This window comes from Phyllobates terribilis, unplaced genomic scaffold (assembly GCF_046119375.1).
Source record: "Phyllobates terribilis strain yellow unplaced genomic scaffold, ASM4611937v1 Scaffold_36__1_contigs__length_13169755, whole genome shotgun sequence".
Classification (NCBI taxonomy): Eukaryota; Metazoa; Chordata; class Amphibia; order Anura; family Dendrobatidae; genus Phyllobates; species Phyllobates terribilis.
In genome coordinates, this window is record NW_027362796.1 from 7,402,913 (window position 1) to 7,417,092 (window position 14,180).

General features: G+C 42.5%; 1 long non-coding RNA gene, 1 other non-coding gene and 1 pseudogene across 2 annotated transcripts; all 3 read left to right on the plus strand.

The window, feature by feature from the left end:
- Positions 1–29: 29 nt before the first annotated feature.
- LOC141182816 (uncharacterized) lies at positions 30–1,599 on the plus strand. Its single transcript, XR_012257972.1, has 3 exons — positions 30–122; positions 310–439; positions 1,353–1,599. It is a non-coding gene; the product is annotated as an uncharacterized lncRNA (long non-coding RNA).
- Positions 1,092–1,210, plus strand: LOC141182912 (U5 spliceosomal RNA). The gene has a single exon (XR_012257980.1). It is a non-coding gene; the product is annotated as a U5 spliceosomal RNA (small nuclear RNA).
- Positions 1,600–1,760: 161 nt separating the features above from the next.
- LOC141182900 (uncharacterized) overlaps positions 1,761–14,180 on the plus strand; it is a 38,896-nt pseudogene continuing 26,476 nt past the window's right edge.

The following is a 14,180-nucleotide window of genomic DNA, read 5'->3' on the forward strand; positions in this document are numbered from 1 at the left end:
CTGTCTGTGACTTTTACAATATTTGTTTTAGGGTGAAGATCTGACCCATATTAATACTACAGAGACATATGTGAGGGGTGATGAGCGGTGTAAAGAGGAGATTCCTACATATGACTACCCAGGTGAGTAGTAACCACTAAATGCTGAGAAGTCACAGATTCTTCTCAGTCACCGGCTGTGGCTGCTTTATCGGTTGTGTAGTCCGGCTGTATCACAATCGTGTGATCACCATTTTGCCTCTAGACCACAACATTCTCTTCCACCCAAAACTGTTCAAATGATTTTGGGCATTGAAACCCTTTTCCATAGAACTTACAACCTGGAGGATCCACCTACTTCCTGTGATTAGGAGACGTTACCTGCCCAGATCTGTAAACCACAAAGCCAGAAAATCACTTGAAGAAAAATATTATGATGGTCCTGTAAGAGAAAGCGGAGGGTAATGATGCTGTTGGCTTCCTAGAACCCTGATATCTTATTGGTTGAATCTACCTTCTCTCCCTTCTGTGCTGCTGAATGTCCTCATATGGTCCCTACAAGACCAGGTCCAGTCTTTCTGGCCAAACTTCACTTTTATGATCGACAACATTAAATGTGCAGTGAGGCCAAGTGTGAATTTCTGTATAATAACAACAGAGTTTCCCTTTATCCTGACTTTTCAATTTCTTTTAAAACTGACTAACTTCAAACCAGATTGTGATAAACTATACAGAAAACATTACACCTGTGCCATGATATATCTCTAAGCTAAATTTAAGACGCCTCATCTCTGCATTATTATAAAAAGTTCACTTTAAATGTCTAATATTTGTTCTTGAAACTCATCGGATAGAAAATATTGTCCCTTATCATAGTTTAGATTGCCAAGAGCCACCGAGCCCCATACTCTAATTACCCCAGAGAGGTTTCACCACTAGTTACTCATTTATTACTGATGGAGACTGTTCAGTTTGATCATTTCAGTAGATGTGTTATTGTCTATACTCACAGTTTTTACTATAGTAGTTAGTGCCCAAAATACTCTGATTTAACCCCTTCCTGCAGACAGTTTTGTGTTCCTATCTGGGCCCATTTTTCAAATCTATGGAAAAATACTCTGGCTTCTCTTCAGAACGTAAAAATCTTTCGCCTTTACTAAAGATTTCCATGGAGAGGAGCAAAACTGAGTTTTGTGGAGATATTTTTTCTATTTTTTTTTTTTTTTTTAAGCACAAATTGAGAGATTACATGGAATTTTACTTTGATTTTACAGAATGTCTGCAAAACTGCTGAATGGTTTGTGGTATCGTGGTATTTATATTCTGGGCGTTGACTGAATGCTTTTGCTTTTTTTGTTTTACCCTTAACTGAAGGATGCTCTGAAAATGGAAAGAAAAAAACAACCACAAAGAGCTGAGAAATGGAGAGCTTCATCTGCTCCCCCAAACCCGCTATGTGGTTAAACCACTAAACCCGTTAAAAAGGTTATGTACGGTTGTCCTGAGGAAGGAGTCGGTGGTCTCTGAAACGCGTAGACAATAAACCTACATTTTTATCCATACTAATGGTTTGTCGTGACTCCAGAGAACGCAGAAACAACTTCTTTTCCCAGCACCTATCTCTGACATTTTTCAAATCTGACGTGTGTGACTTTATATGGTAATAACTTTGGAATTCTTCACAAAGGATAATAGGAAACAAATGGACCTTACAAATAATATTCCATCTTCTCTTGAATCTGACAATCCCCTATATACGGTTGTACACTACTGTCTGGGCACATGGCAGGTTAAGAAGTGGAGGAGTGACATTTAGCTATTTGAATGCAGATCTTGCTGGGATAGTTTGCAGACACAATGTATTGGGGACACTGTTCATGGTCACCTGGCAGCGCAAAAGATGGCCACCACAAACAGGCTTAGCGCTATCTACTGCATTTTCCAGATACCAGGGTTTGCCTTGCTCATCATCCTATAACCCGTCTACATGGATTTGGACTTAGACAGAGACCCCCTAAGCTTGGGCCACAGTGTTACCTAATGTTCTGTGATGTGAGATGGCAAGAAGAATAGTCAGATAGCCGGGTCAGAACACGGAGGTCAGAGAAAATACAAAATCACACAAAAGTAGTCAGTAAACGGGCCGAGGTCACAACAGAAACAAATACACAAGCCGGGAGCTGAGCACAGAGGACTGAACCAGAGGAGGACAAGGCTGTATCTGGCAGCTTCCAGCTTTAGTAGGGTGCGGTGCTTTCCTGTTGGCTGAAGCAGGGGGCAGATTACTCCAGCTGGACAGCACACACACCCATACTGCCAGACTGTATGGTACTACAGGTCCCAAGCACCCTAATCTTAGTGGCTGGACAGAGCCTGCACGGCCCAGAGCTTCTGGTTCTGATGTCTCCTCCATCACCAGCGCCGCCTGCAGTATGAATAAGGCGGCTCCTGGTGACAGAAGCAGACGTCGCAGGACCAGATCCCAGAGGAGACACACCATGTGACCAAAATGCAGAAAACCAGAGCAGTGGAAATCCCCATAAAGTGACACTATTTTGGAAATTATAACCCTCAGTGAAATAATCTATAGGAGTAGTGACTGTTTTGACTCCACAAGCACTTTCCAGAAATTAGCACGCAGTGGATGATGGAGAGTGAAAATTACAAATATCTAATTTCATTACCCAACACATAGTGCCCAGATTGTGCTCCAGGAGACACACACCATCAATTAAGTGGGTTCTTCTCACTATAGTAATGTCAAATACATGGAGGCTAAATGTGTTTTGGGTGCACTGCAAGGCTCAGAAGTGAGGGGGAGATCTGACTTTGGGAGAGCGGATATTGCTGGATTGGTTTATGGAAGCCATGTTGCTTTTCAAAAGCCTTTGAGCCACTAATAATGTGGAAACCTCTGGTTTTCCATTGACAGATGATGGACCTGAGTGGGGACTTGTTTTTTGTGAGATGAGTAGAAGTTATTATTGATATTATTTTTGCCTACATAACATTGTTTGGTGGCTTTTTATTCCATATTTGGGAGGCAGAATTAACAAACAGTTGAACACTACGATCCACTGGTTCATCCTATGAGGTTTTCTATTAAACTGTGAACTGTTATTGTCTTGGTGAATAATGACGGCTAACATAGGGCAAAATTTAAAAAAATCACAGAAAAAGATACAGCCTTACTAACACCAATAATCGTACCAATTCATGGAGAGCGTGGTTGCCTAGTATTAAAGATGCACACAGATGAAGCTTGCATAGGACGCCAGTCACACAGGTAGGTTTGATGCACTGTGTCTGGCTTAGGATACTGATGATGTCCATACTGGGCAGAAAGGCTGCCCAGCACTATATAAGTGCACTCCAGTACACCCAACCAACACTAAAATGCTAGTGCATTTGTTATCTGATTTGGTGTTGGTAAAGCTGATTTTTCTGTGATGTTTTCTTGGTAGATAATGATACTTTTACATAAAGTGCATTTTTACGGAGAGTTTAAGTAGAAATATTCAACAATATAAATTTTAAGGATATGTTATCCATAAATAATAATTGGTTTTATTCTTAGCAGATGACTGTACCAGGAGATCAGAGGGACAGCTGACATCTTCAATTTTTAAATCAGATGATCTTGAGATCCCACAGGATACAATTGAAGTGAATGCTATTACTCCAGATATACCATCATCCCTTCACAGCAAAGATCTGTCATCTGTTCCTTTGAAACAGGTCCTGTCTTCTGATTCATTACCGACTACTAAGGAAAATCAAAGTCACAAAATAAGCATTAAAAAACAAATTGCTCCTAAAGCAAAGAAGCCATTTTCATGTTCAGAGTATGGAAATAGTTTTTCCCTCGAAAAGTCTTTTCTTAAACATCAAAGCATTCACACAGCAGAGAATAGATTTTTATGTTTCAACTGTGGGAAATTTTTTAACCAGAAATCAAATCTTGTTAATCACCAGAGAAGTCACACAGAGGAGAAGCCATTTTCTTGTTCAGAAAGTGGAAATTGTTTTACAGAGAAATCAAGTTTAATCAGACATCAGATAACTCACACAGGGGAGAAGCCTTTTTCCTGTTCAAAATGTGGAAAATGTTTTAGCCGGAAATCAGGTTTGGTTAAACACAAAAGAACTCACACAGGGGAGAAGCCCTTTTCCTGTTCAGAATGTGGGAAATGTTATAACCAGAAATCAGATTTGGTTAAGCACCAGAGAACTCACACACATGAGAAGCCTTTTTCCTGTTCAGAATGTGGAAAATGTTTTAGCCGGAAATCAGATTTGGTTAAGCACAAGAGAACTCACACAGGGGAGAAGCCTTTTTCCTGTTCAGAATGTGGAAAATGTTGTAGCCAGAAATCAGGTTTGGTTAAGCACAAGAGAACTCACACAGGGGAGAAGCATTTTTCCTGTTCAGAATGTGGGAAATGTTTTAACCAGAAATCAGATTTGGTTAAGCACCAGAGAACTCACACACATGAGAAGCCTTTTTCATGTTCAGAATGTGGAAAATGTTTTAGCTGGAAATCAGATTTGGTTAAGCACCAGAGAATTCACACAGGGGAGAAGCCTTTTTGCTGTTCAGAATGTGGGAAATGTTTTAACCAGAAATCAGATTTGGTTAATCACCAGAGAACTCACACAGGGGAAAAACCTTTTTCCTGTTCAGAATGTGGGAAATGTTTTAACCTGAAATCAGATTTGGTTAAGCACCAGAGAACTCACACAGGGGAGAAACCTTTTTGCTGTTCAGAATGTGGGAAATGTTTTAAAGATAAATCAGTTTTGGTTAAGCACAACAGAACTCACACAGGGGAGAAGCCTTTTTTCTGTTCAGAATGTGGGAAATGTTTTAACCAGAAATCAGATTTGGTTAAGCACCAGAGAATTCACACAGGGGAGAAGCCTTTTTGCTGTTCAGAATGTGGGAAATGTTTTAACCATAAATCAGATTTGGTTAATCACCAGAGAACTCACACAGGGGAGAAGCCTTTTCCCTGTTCAGAATGTGGGAAATGTTTTATTCAGAAATCAGATTTGGTTAAGCACCAGAGAACTCACACAGGGGAGAAACCTTTTTCCTGTTCAGAATGTGGGAAATGTTTTAACCATAAATCAGATTTGGTTAATCACCAGAGAACTCACACAGGGGAGAAGCCTTTTCCCTGTTCAGAATGTGGGAAATGTTTTATTCAGAAATCAGATTTGGTTAAGCACCAGAGAACTCACACAGGGGAGAAACCTTTTTCCTGTTCAGAATGTGGGAAATGTTTTAAAGATAAATCAGATTTGGTTAAGCACCAGAGAACTCACACAGGGGAGAAACCTTTTTCCTGTTCAGAATGTGGGAAATGTTTTGTGAAGAAATCATCACTTCTTAGTCACCAGAGAACTCACACAGACGAGAAGCCATTTTCATGTTCTTAATGTGGGAAATGTTTTACACGGAAATCAACTCTTAACAAACTTCAGTGAAGTCACACAGGGGAGAAGCCTTTTTCATTTTTAACCAAAAATTGTATCTTCATAAAAGGGGTTGTCCACTACTAGATCAACTCTATCTCATTCATTATGTTTGGCCTTGTTAAAATAAAAACACACATACACACTCCCTGTTCTGGCGCCGCTTCCATCGCGTTTCCGTAAGGATGTTACATCACACAATCCTGCCCCCAATCACCGCCACCTTCAGACGTATTATACATCAACAGGAAGGACATGGCCTGGACATAGCACCAAGAGAATGCACACACTGAAAGCACTGTCTTCAGACCGTGTTCTTGGGGGAATTATAAGCAATTTACAGCCTCAAACATGCTGTCCGATATGGGAAAGAAAGAAGAGATCAGAGTTTAATCTGAGGTCCTCCACCTCTGTCAGCATGTCTGGTATGCAGCGTTTCTTATGGAAGGTCTTATCTTCCTGCTCCATTACTGCCTCACCTCAGCGTGGAAAAAGAAGCAGTCTTAACCTTCATGATGCCAGAAAGCTCCAGCCTGTAAGTCCTGCACCAACTTCTCTCTTAATGTAGGCCTCACAGGAAAACAGCTCCACAAATCTCCCTGTACTCTCACCAAAGCCCCCATGCTGAGCAGTGCTTGCTTCACAGGGACATTTACCCCCCAGCCACAGGCTATTCTGATATGGGGAACAACATAACTTATTTGTATATCAGATTGCGTCTATCCCTACTAAAGAAGATATGGAGCAATATATTCAGAGGCTGGAGACCACATCCAATACTGAAATACGTCCCCTCACTTCTATCCTGTCACAGCTTACTGACAAGGTACAGAGATTAGAGGATATTGTCGTCCAAGTTAGAGGCCATCATAATGCTCAGAAACTAACACTGGATCTTCACAGCCAGTAAATAAACCATCTGTTTAATATGGTTGATGATCAAGAAAATCACAATAATATCTGGATAAGGGGTATACCTGAAAGCATCAATGCACAAGCGATCATGCCAACACTGTGATCATTATTCATAATATCCTTGGTGATCCTATTGATAAGGAGCTGGAGATTTAAAAGGCGCACCGTACAATAGGCAATCATGGCCCAGATCCTGAGTGTCCAAGGGACATTATCTGTCGCATACATTTTTTTCAATGTAAAAGAGGCCATTGTGAGGAAAGCAGAGGAGTTGGATCCTGCTGATTTAAATGGAAAACACATATAATTGCTCACATATCTATCCTGAATGACACTTGCTAAAAGAAGGGTATTGAAACCACTACTTGATGCCATCCGGGAAAATGGCCTGATGTACTCCTGGGGGTACCCATTACAGCTGTATATTTTCAAAGATCCAAGCAACATGAGACCTATTTGTGATGCCCTGGACATTCCATATATCTGACTGGCCACCTGCTCCACCATTGCCACAGAGAGTTCCAGCACATCACAGAAGGCGTTCAATGGATCAGGAACTTGATGGTGATGCAGCAGGTGGGAAAGGAACCTGCCAATCATATGAGCTCCTGAAATGAATCTGGTCTTCCCTGATGAGAGACAGTTTGCAGATGCTTACTTATTTCTTTAAGCATATAATTAGATATATCTAAATAGAGCATTAGGTGCCACTCTTCCACTATATAGAATGTCTAAGTTCATATAAGATCTTAGACCAGGATACAGTGCCTACAAGTAGTATTCAACCCCCTGCAGATTTTGCTGGTTGACACATGCGGAATTAACTTGGCATTGTGACATTTGTACTGTAGATCAGCCTGGAAGTGGGAAATGCACTGCAGCAAATATTGTTTTTTTTTTTTTTTTTTTGTTTTTTTTTTAAACGTTAAAAGTTAATTCAGAGTGTCATTTATTATTCAACCCCTCAAACCACAAGAATTCTGTTTGGTCCCCCTAAAGTATTAAGAAGTAGTTCAGGCACCAAGAATAATGAGCTTCACATGTGTGGATTAAAGATCTCTTTTGCCAGCCTTTTCTGACTATTTAAGACCCTCCCCAAACTTGTGAACAGCACTCAGACATGGTCAACATGGGAAAGACAAAGGAGCATTCCAAGGCCATCAGAGACAAGATCGTGGAGGGTCACAAGGCTGGCAAGGGGTACAAAACCCTTTCCAAGGAGTTGGGCCTACCTGTCTCCACTGTTGGGAGCATCATCTGTAAGTGGAAGGCTTATGGAACTACTGTTAGCCTTCCACGGCCTGGACAGCCTTTGAAAGTGTCCTCCCGTGCCGAGGCCAGGCTTGTCCGAAGAGTCAAGGCTAACCCAAGGACAACAAGGAAGGAGCTCCGGGAAGATCTCATGGCAGTGGGGACATTGGTTTCAGTCAATACCATAAGTAACGTACTCCACCTCAATGGTCTCCGTTCCAGACGAGCCCGTAAGGTACCTTTACTTTCAAAGCGTCATGTCAAGGCTTGTCTACAGTTTGCTCATGATCACTTGGAGGACTCTGAGACAGACTGGTTCAAGATTCTATGGTCTGATGAGACCAAGATCGAGATCTTTGGTGCCAACCACACACGTGACGTTTGGAGACTGGATGGCACTGCATACGACCCCAAGAATACCATCCCTACAGTCAAGCATGGTGGTGGCAGCATCATGCTGTGGGGCTGTTTCTCTGCCAAGGGGCCTGGCCATCTGGTCCGCATCCATGGGAAGATGGATAGCACGGCCTACCTAGAGATTTTGGCCAAGAACCTCCGCTCCTCCATCAAGGATCTTAAGATGGGTCGTAATTTCATCTTCCAACAAGACAACAACCCAAAGCACACAGCCAAGAAAACCAAGGCCTGGTTCAAGAGGGAAAAAGTCAAGGTGTTGGAGTGGCCTAGTCACTCTCCTGACCTTAACCCAATTGAAAACTTGTGGAAGGAGCTCAAGAATAAAGTCCACATGAGACACCCAAAGAACCTAGATAACTTGGAGAAGATCTGCATGGAGGAGTGGGCCAAGATAACTCCACAGACCTGTGCCGGCCTGATCAGGTCTTATAAAAGACGATTATTAGCTGTAATTGGAAACAAGGGTTATTCCACAAAATATTAAACATAGGGGTTGAATAATAATTGACCCACACTTTTATGTTTAAAATTTAATAAAATTCAACTGAGCAACATAACTTTTTGGTTTGTAAGATTTATGCTTCTGTTCATAAAACCTACTCTCATTTGCAGTTTGAAGGCTCTAACTTATTTGCATCTTATCAAACCAGCTAAATCTGCAGGGGGTTGAATACTACTTGTAGGCACTGTATAAGTTGAGTTCACATGATACTACTGTTATATCAGGCTTTATTACTTTACTTGCTTTATATTCCATGGTTCCCCCTAATAGGAACCCTATGACTGAAGGTTTGACTTATGCCTGTAAAGACAACCCCCAGTTAGGGACTTGCATTGGGATCTGCTTGTTTCACAATTTCCTACTGTTTTGATATATTCATAATCTATACTTCTTAGACACTGAGAGGTAGACGTTACTATCTACCGTCTATACTTCCTCTCTTAATCTTTCTCTCTTCCATTCCTCCTTTTTTTCATATAATATGGCACAACTCAAAACTTGTTCATTAAATGTCAGAGGACTTAATGTTCCAGAGAAAGGAGCTCAAGTGTTTTATCACAGGCATAAACAGCACGTACATTTTCTCTTTCTTCAGGAGTCACACTTTAGAGGCGATCATATACTGTACCTCAGATTACTAATAGATATTATTCATCTTGGCGTCCCAGAAAAATGCTGTTTTAAAGGCTAAGGTGCTGAGTATCGGCCGCCACAGATCACTGCCGCATACTATTGTAGAAACTCTGTCTGACACGGAGGGGAGGTATATGTTTGTTAAGATCTCCATATACTCCAAAATTTTGACTTTGGCAAACTTCTATCTCCCTAATTGTGACCAAATTGAGACATGCCGTCATTACTTAAACAAACTAAAATATTTTGCGGAGGACCTTATCATCATTGGAGGTGACTTTAAATTTGTCTTGGATCCTTCTTTAGACGCGTCCCGGGGCTGGTGTCACCAATCTAAAACACAAACAAAAGCTTTGCTAATTGTGCTTTGGTCTCAACCGATTGATGTATGGATGATACTACATCCAGACGTAAAGGATTATACGTCTCCTTTACACAATATGCATAGCCATATAGTCCTTTTCTTAATTAGCCGTCACTTGCCTACATGGCAACCTACATCTCAGGTAGGAACTGCTGTATGGTCAGATCATGCTCCTGTATATTGTAACTAGCTATTGAACCCGTTCTATGCCCGGGTGGCGAGCATTTTTATTGGTATATAGTCTCCCATGCTGGTATGTGCTGCCCCCCTCCTGGTATTTCTGCTGCCCCCACCATCCTATCCCGGTATGCATGGCACCCCTCATCCCCATCCTGGTATGCATGGCACCCCTCATCCCCATCCTGGTATGCATGACACCCCTCATTCCCAATCCTGTTATGCATAGCACCCCTCACCCCCAATCCTGGTATGCATGGCACCCCTCATCCCCTATCCTGATATGCATGGCACCCCTTATCCCCAATCTTGGTATGCATGGCACCTCTCATTCCAAATCTGGTATACATTGCACCCCTCATCCCAATCCTGATATGTATGGTACCAAATCCCTCATCCTGGTATGCATGGCACCACTCATCCCCCAATCCTGGTATGCATGGCACCCCATCCCTCATCCTGGTATGCCTGGTACCCCTCATCCCTATCCTAGTATGTATGGCACCCCTCATCCCCCAATCCTGGTATGTATGGCCTCCTCATCCCCCAATCCTGGTATGCATGGCACCCCTCATTCCAAATCTGGTATACATTGCACCCCTCATCCCAATCCTGGTATGTATGTTACCAAATCCCTCATCCTGGTATGCATGGCACCACTCATCCCCCAATCCTGGTATGCATGTCACCCCATCCCTCTTCCTGGTATGCATGGCACCCCATCCCTCTTCCTGGTATGCATGGTGCCCCTCATTCCTATCCTGGTATGCATGGTACCCCTCATCCCTATCCTGGTATGTATGGTACCACTCGTCCTGGTATGCATGGCACCCCATCCCTCATTCTGGTATACATGGCACCCCTCATCCCAATTATGGTATGTATGGCCTCCTCATCTCAGAAACCTGGTATGCATGGCACCCAATCGCTCATCCTGGTATGCAATGCATGCCTCATCCCCAATACTGGTATATATGGCATCTAATCCCCTATCCTAGTGCGTATGGCACCCCTCATCCCTATACTGGTATGCATGGTACCCCTCATCCCTATTCTGGTATGCATGGTACCCCTCATCCTGGTATGCATGGTACCCCACATTCCTATCCTGGTATGTATGGTACCCCTCATCCCTATCCTGGTATGCATGGTACCCCGCATTCCTATCCTGGTATGTAGGGTACCCCTCATCCCTATCCTGGTATGCATGACACCCCATCCCTCATCCTGGTATACATGGCACCCCTCATCCCAATTCTGGTATGTATGGCCTCCTCATCCCAAAAACCTGGTATGCATGGCACCCAATTCCTCATCCTGGTATGCATGGCACGCCTCATCCCCAAACATGGTATACATGGCTCCCTCATCCCTATCCTGGTATGCATGGCGCCCTATCCCCTATCCTGGTATGTATGACACCCCTCATCCCTATACTGGTATGCATGGTACCCCTCATCCTTATTCTGGTATGCATGGTACCCTTCATCCTGGTATGCATAGTACCCCACATTCCTATCCTGGTATGTATGGTACCCCTCATCCCTATCCTGGTATGCATGGCACCCCGCATTCCTATCCTGGTATGTAGGGTACCCCTCGTCCCTATCCTGGTATGTATGGTACCCCTCATCCCTATTCTGGTATGCATGGCACCCCTCACCCACCAATCCTTGTATGTATGGCACTCCTCATCCCTATACTGGTATGTATGGCACCCCTCACCCCCCAAATCCTGGTATGTGTGGTACCCTCATCCTGGTATGCATGGTACCCCTCATCCCCCAATCCTGGAATGCTTGGTACCCCTCATCCCCCAATCCTGATGTGTGGCCCCATCACCCCCCACTCCTGGTATGTATGGCAGCCCTCATCCCTGCACACATACAAAAAAATAAACACTTAATCTTACCTTTCTTCTCTGTGCTCCAGCGCTGAAGTGTTCTGTTCTGCTGGAGGCTGGGGAAGGAGTGCGGCTCCGGAGTACGCACATGCCCATACCGTGCTGTCCAGCGCCATTTTGCTGAAGACACACTGCAAATGTGTCTTCAGTAAAATGGCGCCGGATAGTGCTACGTGCATGTGCTGATTCCGACACCTTTACTCCTGCCCCAGTCTCCGGTGAAGAGAGGCGACGCGGCAATGCTCCTTCCGGTCAGGTAAGTATGGCGCCGGGAGATCGCAGTATGCGTTCAGTGTCTACTCATACCGTGATCTCCGGCATAATACACACTCCTCTTACCTGTAACGGCACAGTCTATAAAGGCTTCAGACAGAGACACTCATCTCCCGTTATATTATAGATCTGACTATGCCGGACTCCACCAAGGCTTCAGATGTTGGAACCTAAATGATAATCTGCTGAAAGACTCACTCTGTGTCTCAGACCTTCTTGAGTATAGACTCCTTCAAATATATGAGCATGATGAAACTGCCTTACCATTTAAATGGGAAGGACTCACATGCGTCCTCAGAGGGATAATAATAAAACATAGATAAAAGCTAAAAAAACGGAGAGAACAGCTAAAGTCCTCATTTGCTTGAGCGGATTGATCTTCTTGACAAACAACATAAATGATCTGCTTCCCTCCAGGTATACGCAGACCGGCTTAACGCTAGAAGGGAGCTAAAGTAGTTTCATGGATGGGGTACTTGCAAATATTGTGTAATTTCAGGGCACCTACTTATGGAAGGAACCAAGTGGAAGCTTCCATTCTCTGTACTAGATATGGGGCCTCCTCGAGAAAATTACTTAAAATGTCGTACACTAAAGTTAATATATAACATGTGGGATAGGGGTAAAAATATTCTGGGGATTGGAAAGTACGCAAACTATACTCCTTTATGGCACAACTATAACTTACCAGAGCTATAGAAGCTAAATAATATTAGTGAGTGGGAGGATAGGGGTACTAGAATAAACGTCCTACTGATTGATAGACATCACCCAATAGATATCATTGCTAAAGCAGTGGATACAAAAGGTCTATTAACCCTTATTTATAGGCAGTTACTGGCCCTACATTTGGATAAATATCCTTTGATAGTTAAGACAAAATGGGAGGAGGATGTAGGTCCGTTATCTGAGGAGCAATGGGGGAAATACTGGATTTGACACCGAAACTTTCATTGTCAGAGTCACAAAGATTGTCCCGAATTCTTCTCATTCATAGAGTATATAGATCCCCAAGTATTTTATTTAAAATTGAAATACAAACGGATGACACGTCCTAGATGTGGTCAAAATGATGCCCACCTGATGCATATGACGTGGGAATGTGTAAATATTGGCGACTACTGGAAGGGGGTGATTATCGCTCTTGTATCTGTATTTGGGATACAACTTCAGTTGGAACCTAAAATCTGTATCCTAGGACTCCTGGGAGAGGACGTAGACCCAGACTCCCATATGGCAATAGCTAGCTCAGGAATATTATTCCAAGCCAGAACGTTGTTGGCACTACATTGGATAGAAAATTCTCCCCCAACGATAACAGAACTAAAATCCAGGATAAATAACACTCTATGCTTGGAAAGGGGATCTTGTATTAAAGGAACGCTCTCAAGAAATTCATACAAATATGGGAGCAATGGTTAATTACCCCAGGTATTGCTTCAAAGAACCTTCACAGAAATACTATCCTGGATCGTTTGTCCATTTCCTTACAGTAAGCCAGGAATTTATATCCTTATACCCAAGGTGTCAGCAAATAATTGTCTCAGTCCACACAATTGCCCCTTCTTAGATATATTCTTTTTCTTTTGATGTCTCAATAGAAAAAAAAAATAAGCCGTCAGGAAGTATTCAGATATTTATGTACAAATGTAAAATTACTGTTCCAAAACATTGTACTATAGAGCGATATTGGGATTTATATCATTGTAAACCGGTTCTTGTATTGTTTACTGGATTTTCTTTTTTATCACAAAGTTTATTTAAAAAATGAAAATGTTGGTAATTCTTAGTTTTGTTAAATAAAAATGATCTGAATGGAAAAAAAGAAAGGAGGGAAGGTCTTTACTAGATCAAACGTATACAAAATGCCAAGATCACATGTGAAGGTTCTCGTACGAATTCACAGATAAATGTGGTCTCTCATTGACAAGGAAGTTACATCCACGGATGCAAAGGACATACGTATCCAAAATAAAAGGGGCACCCGGGCCTGAAATTCATAACCCCACTGACATAGCAGAAGCATTTAGTTTCTTTTATAGTTCGCTATATAATATTCATGGACAATACCATGACATACCACCTAATATTCTTGAAACTAAAAATGACAAGTATATTAAGGACACTGCCGTTCCTTCCTTACAGACCCCTGAGCAGGAGATACTAGACAAAGCTTTCACTGAACAAGAGATAGGGAATGATTTATCGGTCTCTCCTATCGGTAAGAACCCTGGGCCAGATGGATTCAATAATAGATTTTATAAGATGTTTTCCCCCCAGTTATTACCA